This window comes from Balaenoptera borealis (assembly GCF_965194805.1).
Source record: "Balaenoptera borealis genome assembly, contig: HAP1_SCAFFOLD_483, whole genome shotgun sequence".
NCBI classification, from domain to species: domain Eukaryota; kingdom Metazoa; phylum Chordata; class Mammalia; order Artiodactyla; family Balaenopteridae; genus Balaenoptera; species Balaenoptera borealis.
The window spans coordinates 277,371-285,128 of record NW_028123714.1 but is presented as its reverse complement, the minus strand read 5'-3'; the positions used below and the strand labels follow the sequence as shown (position 1 = coordinate 285,128).

Here is a 7,758-nt window from a genome sequence, read left to right as displayed (position 1 = left end):
TCCCTTACTTCTGGTCCCTTCTCTGTTTCCAGGACAGAACTGTACCTGCACCAGCTGGCAGACAGCAGCTCCTTCGGCATGGGCGTGTGGCCTAAGGTAAAGAGGAGGTCCTTCTGGGTGTGAGTGGGTGTCTGTGTCCCCATGGCCAAGATGGGCGGGTCCCCTGTGTGGCTCGTCCCTCTGCCACTGGGGTGAGTAGTTGGCAAGGGCTGGTCACGTGGGGGAGGCAGGGTTGCCTTTATGGGGCCTGGGCTTGTCAGGGAAATGAGTCTTGTGCTAATAAAGGGAACCAGGAGGTGGTTTGTGTAGAGGTAAGGGCGCGGTCTCCGGGACAGGCTGTCTGGGTTCAAACCCCGGCTCTGACACTTACTGGATATGAGACCTCAGGCATGGACCCTAGCCTCTCTGAATGTCTGTGTCCTCTTCGGTAAAATAACAACAGAACGGGCGGGCAGGCTGAGGGGAGGACAGAGCGTGGCACGGCCTGCCCGCCTGGGCCACGGGGAGAAGGTCGGGGCGCCGCCCGCGCCCTCGTTCCGCTGCCTGGCGTCCTTTGTGGAGGCAGGGCTCCCAAGGAGCTCAAAGGCCAGGGAAGGACACACGGGACGGTCCAGAGCCACCCTACCGCTCCAGTGGTGCAGCACCCTCTCTGAATTCCTACTGCCACCAAAACACATCCCTAAGGCCTTTGGGAAGAATTGCTAGGACCCAGGAAGGCGGCCCCTTGCTGTGGTCCAGACTTCAGCAGCTGCCGATGACCAGAGGGAGCCAGCCGGCCAGCCGTGAGCAGGAGGACAGGACACGGGGACAGGGACAGCCACAGCCGGGCTTCCCGCAGCTGTGCCCACCGCCAGAACCAGCTCCAGCCAGTCACAGCCCCCGAGATGCCAAACAGTGACGGGCGAGAGGCCGGCAGGAAACTGACACCCCCTCACTGGAGAGCCTGCCCGGTCGGGGTGCGGGGCACCATCCCCGTCTGAACTCACCCCACAGCTCAGCCGTCTCCCAGTGACCCAGACGCGTCACCACGGCCCCAGGGCTGATCCCCGACCAAGGTCAGAACTCCCCCCAGTGTGACGGCCCCCATGCCACTCCTGTGGTGGAAGGGACGGCAGGCAGAGACCAGGAGTAGAGTCTTTTTTATTAATGGCTGCGTTTTCAAAGAACCGTTTTGTTACCAGGAAAGCTCCCCAGGAAGGGATTGCATTAGTGCAACAAGGGGGAGCCTTGATGCCAGGCTTTCCAGACACTTCCAGGTGGAGACTTTTGGCCTAGGCCGGCCGCCGGGGACTCGGGGGCTGGGAGGACACACGGCCCCTCCCCCGCCCCGACGGGGCGCTAAGGCACCCGGCCCGCCTGGGGGGGCAAAACCCCGTGCCGTCAGCAGGCCGGCGGCTTGCAGCCCTCAACCTGCAGCCCTTTGCTCAGGAGGAAGGCGTCCTGCATGGGGTCACAACCCAGGAAGAGCTTCACCATGCCCTTGGCATCCTCGGAGCCCCCTGGCCTCAGAATGCAGCTTCTGTAGTCCATGGCAACCTGAGGAGAGGGGGCGGGGCTGCAGGAGGGTGGAGCACCCCCTTCACGGAGGGTGTGGATGTGGCCACCTCTGCTGTGACTCAACAAAGGGCAGGGGAGCAGGGGGTTCTGGGCAGGGCCCTCAGAGCCTGGCAGGCCCAGGCGGGCGGCACAAGCATCTAGGCCCAGGCCAAGGACCTCCGTGTTGGTCTGCACGGCAGGCCGGCCTCTCACCTTGCCACTCAGGACGCCCTCCTGCTTGAAACGAGTGTGTGGACCGTGTCCGCGGAGTACACCTCGCTGCACAGGTAGCCATAGGACTGGGCGTCGTAGCTTCCTGCCAGGTGGCCGAAGGTCGCAGGCAGGTGGGTCCCTGGGACACACGCGGAGAGGCTCCTGCCCGGCCCCCTGGCCGCTCCGTGCCCCTTCCCCAGAGCCCAGAGCTTGGGGCCTCAAAGCAGCCCTGTCTGAGTCCCCTGCCACTAGAGGGAGTATTGGCCCAACACTTCTAGAAAACGGGGACCTTGCGGGCAACTCAGTGGAGGGACACAAATCAATCTTTGCCGACTTTCTGCTGAAGCTCACGAGGGTTCACCCCTAAGCCTCTTACAGGGACAGCTGCCCGAGGCTCCGAGGGATGAGTCAGGGCTCGCCCTCCAGCACGGGGAGAGCGCGGGTTAAAGCGCTCACGAGGGAGTGAACTGCGTCTCCGCACCGACACGCTCGGGCAAACCTCGTCGACGCGTTCCGTCCAGGGTATGAAGCCCTCTCCTGCCTCTTCCAGGCTCTCCAGAAAGCACGTGCAGATACGCCCAGCCCACCCTCGGACTCCGCGGGCCACAGCTGGAGGGACCAGCCCAGGAACCCAGGCAGGAAGAGGCCAGAGGTCAGCGAGCCTCGACCAGAGCCCGTCAGTCGGTCCCCCTTCACACACCACCAGAGGATCCTCTTGACCTGGGCAGTAGCCGCCAACCGACCGCTAAGGTGGGCCCGGCGTGCGCTTGGCTACCTGGCGTGGCTGGGACCCCGAGGATCTCCTGGCAGAGGCGGGCATTGTCCTAGGCCGGGTCCGAGGGCGTCTGCGTGTGCAGGGCCTGGTCCACCTTGGCCAGGACGATCTGGCGCAGGTTGAAGAGGCCTGGAGGGCGGGAGGAAGGAGACGGGGGCGCTGGCACTGTGTCCAGGCCGCGCTTTCCAGCCGGGCGGTCCGGGAGCCCCTTTCCTTTCCCTCGGCCCGGCCGCACGGGGGTTGGCCAGCCGGGACTTGATGAGCTTGTCCAGCAGCTCCTGGGGGACGGCGCTGCTCGTGCCCCGCCGAGACTGGCAGCAGCGCCAGGGCTTCACAGGGCGCGGCGCTCCCGGCCCCAGAGCCTACCCTCTGGTTCTCATCCCCGGCTGTCACCAGAGTCGCAGGCAACGTGCCCTTCTTTTCGTTTGTCTTTTTTCCGGCCCTCGACCACGCAAAGGTGTGAAGCCCTGCCACTCGCTGCCACGTGGATGCACCGTGAGAACACGGTGCTCAGCGAGAGAAGTCAGACACAGAAGGACACACAGGGTGTGACCCCACTGAGGGGAAACGTCCAGAACAGGTAGATCCACAGAGTCAGAGTGGGTTCCTGGTTGTCAGGGACAGGGGAGGGGAGGGAATGATAACTAAGGGCGTGAGGGACCTTTTTGGGGTGAGGGAAATGTTCCAGAACAGGGCAGTAGTGACGGCTGCACAGCTCAGTAAAGTGTCCCCACGCGCTCCGGTTGCAGTCTGTGAGAGCATCGCTCTCAGGACGAAGGGCTGACTGCAGGAAGACTGAACGAGCACTGGGTCCTGGGCCCAGACGCTCATCTGGGGACCCCCCCCCACATTGGGAAGTCACTGGGACTTGCTGAGCCTCCACCGAGACTGGCAGCAGCCCCAGGGCCTCACAGGGCGTGGTGCTCCCGGCCCCAGAGCCTAACCTCTGGTTCTCATCACTCATCACTCACCAGCCTTGCATGCAACGTTCCTTTCTTCTATTTTGTCTTTTTTAAAGGCAACTCTTGAATACCTGTATTTAACATGCAGGGAACCAGTCCTGACTCCTTGATCTGGGACTTCCAGCCTCCAGAGTCTCGAGGACATCCACTTCCGTTGTTTACGCGCCCAGTGCGTGGGGTTTGATGATGGAAACTGACACCGAGGGCGTCTCCTCGTGCGGGGTGACATCAGCGGAAGAATCCCGTGGCGAGGGCCTGCCTGAGGACCACGGGAGAGCCCGGGCCCTCCCCGCCCCCTGCCTTCAGCCCCTCGCCCGCACCCTCCTGGGAGCGGAGCTGGTGCATCGCTTGCCAGAACTCATGGAAGTAGGTCTCCAGCTCATCATGCTGGAACAGGGAGGGCGGGTTGGGCGTAGGCTTGGTGAAGTTGGCCACCATGGCCGCGATGGCAATCTGGCGCCTCCCGTCCTGCTGCAGGCAGCCCGGCTGCAGGCCAAAGCAGGCCATGTGCCCGGACTTCCCTTCCCTGGGGAGGGACGCGGGTGAGGCCCCGCTACCCCCGCTACCACAGAGGAGCCCCGGCCCACGGCCAACAGGTTCCCCCACGCATGCACCGAGGGTAGAGGTCCAGGTAGAACTTGCTGATGGATGACCTTGCCCGAGGCCGCGTCCCGGACCGTGTAGAGCCTCACATCTTCATCTTCGTGACGCATGTTGGCGCCTTCCTCCAGGTCGAAGGTCAGCCCCAGCAGCTCCTGGGAGATGCCCAGCCGCCCGCGCGTGACCACCTGCATGGGGAAGGACTCATTGAGCAGGTACTGGTCCACGTGGTAGCGCGTCTCCTCCCCCTGGTTCATGTAGTAGCGCAGGTCCTAGACGTTGATGGGCCCGTCAAAGTGCAGGCCCCGCCTCTGGCACTCAGCCTTCTTTAGCTCCAGGATCAGGGCCGCTCCTGCTCCCCGAGGGGCTTCAGCTTCTGGGCCAGCTCATCTGCGGGCGGAGGGGAGAGGCTCAGCTATGTCCCTGTGGCAGCCGCCCAGCCGCCCCCCACCCCACGCCCCTCGAGGCAGAATGAAGGGTTGGGGAAGGCGACCCCCAAGGGCTGACACAGTGGGGTCTCAGGCAGCACCACGTCCAGTCAAGGTCCACCTGACCCCCGTCCCCACTGGGACTCGGGGAGGCGGGGTTACCTAGGAAAGTGGCCACCACCTGGCTGGTCTTGGCCATGTTCATCTCCAGCACAGAGTCGGCACGCGTGCTGAATCCCAGCAGGCGGGACTTCTGAGCCTGCAGCCTTACCAGCTCCCCGAGGATCGCGCAGTTCTCCTGGAACCCAGAGACAGCCAGCGCTGGGGACCGTGGGCCACGCCCTCCCCACAGGCCCCGGGCCAGGTCTCTGTGGGTGGGAGGGCTCTCAGGCCACTGGCGGGCACAGCCAAACCCCCTCCCTCCTCCTCCTGGCCTGGATTTCTAGACACTTTGGTGCTGTCCTAACATGTGGTCTTTATGAACACAGGTCCTTTTGGAACCAGAAACGGCGTGAACCATGATGAGCTCTAAGGCCAAGGGCAGGAAGAAATGTGACCAGGCTCTCCAGGAGCCACCCAGGGGCCTCCCCGGGCTCAACAATACAAACTTGGCTGCCGTGCAGACAGCAGCTCATCCCCACGGCGCCCGAACACCCAGCCCCTGGACGGCGAGAGACCTGTTGCTGCAGGTGCCCCGTGGTTGGCTGGTGAGGCCTGGCCCCAGGCGTACGCCACCTTCTCTGGGGCCACCTCTCTGGGTCTGCGGTGGGGTTCTCCTGGGAGCCCCCAGTCACCACAGGACCAACGTGGCCTGTCTGCAGCCCAAGAAGGTGGGGACACAGGTCTGTCCCCCGTGGACATCACCCGCGAGGCCGAGCAAGCACCAGTGGTGTCTGCGGGGAAGATGAAGGGCTCATGCACAGCCCCCATCTACTGAAGATGCTAAACGGGAGAAGCACAGACTGCAGCCACATGCGGTATGGACCAAACGCAAGTGTCCTTGCAGGAACCGATGTCTGAATGTCGAGGCTGTTCCCGGGCCACAGTGAGAAGGCCCAGGCCCCACGCAAGGCACAGAGAGGGGATGGGGGGAACATCTGCGAATCTGAGCTCATCGGGCATCACCCCAGAAGGAGAGGGAGAGAGCCAGAAGGAGATACGGAGGGAGAGGGAGAGAGAGGGAGGTACAGACGTCTCTCCTTTCCCTGGGGGTTCTCTAGTGCAGCCAAGCCTGAAAACCACTGCATTTCGGGAGATGGGTCCTCGTGGAAAAGTTAAATAGTAGCTCATGGCATTATCGACACATATTAAAATGGCCCCAAATCTTGGGGAGTCAGGGAGGGGAGCTGGCGGCTGCCTCGTAAAGGAGGAGAGATTGGGCGTCAGAGGAGGTGCCTGCCTCCACCACCTCCGCCGCCGCTGCCCCCCCCCCCAGGGCCCCGCAGACTTCATCTCCCAGCTGTGGTCCTGGGCTGGAAGGCAGCGGGGAGGTCAGGCCGTCCCAAGCATCAACGTTGACTTCAGGGCTGATCTGAAAGGCGCCTGGTGTTTGTTGAAGCAGAAAAAAGAGAAAGCAGTGGGCAGAGGATGGGAGGGGGAGGGAGCCCCCATCAGCCCTTCTCCCTGTCTCCCTCTCTGTCTCCCTCCCTCCCTCCCTCCCTCTACCTCCCTGCCTCTCACTCTCCCTCCATCTCTCCCTCTGCCTCTCTCCCTCCCTCTCTCCCTCCCTCTCTCCCTGTCCCTCTTGCCCTGTCCTGTCCCTCTCTCCCTCCCTCCATCCCTGTCTCTCTTTCCCTGTCCCTCTCTCCCTCTCCCTCTATCCGTCCCCCCTCCCTTTCCCCATTTCCATCTCCCTCTCTGCCTCCCTCTTTCCCTGTCCCTGTTTCCCTGCTCTGCTCTCCCTCTCCCTCTCCCTCTTTCCCTCTCCCTCTCTCCCTGTCCCCCTTTCCCTGTCCCTGTTTCCCTGTTCCGCTCTTCCTATACCTCTTTCCCTCTCCCTCTCTCCCTCTCGTGCTCCCTCTCCCTCTCCCTCTCCCTCCACCTCCTTCCCTCTCCAGAGAGGGAAGGAGGTGGAGGGAGAGGGACAGGGAGCAGGAGAGGGAGGGGGGAGAGGGAGAGAGGGATAGAGGGAGGGAGAGGGACAGGGAGCAGGAGAGGGAGGGGGAAGAGGGAGAGAGTGATAGAGGGAGGGAGGGAAAGACAAAGACATCTCTCCCTCCCTCCCTCCCTCCCTCTCTCCCTCCCTCTCTCCCTCCCTCTCTCCCTCTTCCTCGCTCCCTCTCCTCCCTCTCCCTCCGTCTCTCCATCTCCCTCACTCCCTCCCAGAGACAGAGAGACGAAGAGGCAGAGACAAGGGAGAGGGAGAGAGGGAGAGGGAGAGAGAGGGGGAGAGAGGGAGAGACGGAGAGAGGGAGAGAGAGAGAGGTCTCTTCCTCCCTTTCCCTCTCTCCTCCTTCTCTCCCTCTCTCCCACTCTCCCTCTTCCCTCTCCCTCCCTCCCCCCTCCCTCTCTCCCTCTCCCCCTCTCCCTCGTCTCTCCCTCTCCCTCCATCTCTCCCTCTCTGGGAGGGAGTGAGGGAGAGGGAGAGACAGAGGGAGGGAGAGGGTGAGACAGAGGGAGGGAGAGGGAGAGAGGAAGGGAAAGGGCGAGGGAGGGAGAGGGAAGGAGGATGAGACGTCTCTCCCTCTCCGTCTCCCTCCCCCTCCCTCTCTCCCTCTCCCTCCCTTCCTCTCCCTCTCCCTCTCCTAGAGGGAGGGAGGGAGAGGGAGAGACAGAGGGAGAGGAGAGGGGGAGTCGGAGAAGGAGGTAGGGAGAGGGAGAAGGCGAGAGGGTGCCTGCTTCCCTCTCTGTCTCCCTCCCTCCCTCCCTCCCTCTCCGTGTCCCTGTCTCCCCCCTCTCCCTCTCCCTCTGTCTCTCCCTCTCTGGGAGGGAGAGAGGGAGAGGGAGAAGGAGGGAAAGTGATGGAGGGAGGGAGAGGGAGAGAGGGTGAGGGAGAGAGGGAGAGAAGGAGGAGAGAGGGAGAGGGAGGGAGGAAGAGAGCTCTCCCTCTCTCCCCCCTCTCTCTCCCCCTCCCTCTCTCCCTCTCCCCCTCTCCCTTGCCTTTGCCTCTCCCTCCGTCTCTCCCTCTCTGAGAGGGAGTGAGGGAGACGGAGAGATGGAGGGAGAGGGAAAGGGAGGAGAGGGAGGGAGGGAGAGACGTTTCCTCCCTCCCTTTCCTCCCTCTTCTCCCTCTCCCTCTCCCTCT

General features: G+C 63.3%; 1 pseudogene across 1 annotated transcript; it reads right to left on the bottom strand.

The window, feature by feature from the left end:
- Positions 1-1,380: 1,380 nt before the first annotated feature.
- LOC309621470 (thimet oligopeptidase-like) lies at positions 1,381-4,818 on the bottom strand (annotated as a pseudogene). The gene is made up of 7 exons: positions 4,677-4,818; positions 4,101-4,476; positions 3,817-4,012; positions 2,760-2,802; positions 2,525-2,653; positions 1,750-1,888; positions 1,381-1,536 (listed from the first exon to the last, which is right to left on the bottom strand). The product of its transcript is annotated as a thimet oligopeptidase-like (transcript).
- Between the last annotated feature and the right edge of the window lie 2,940 nt (positions 4,819-7,758).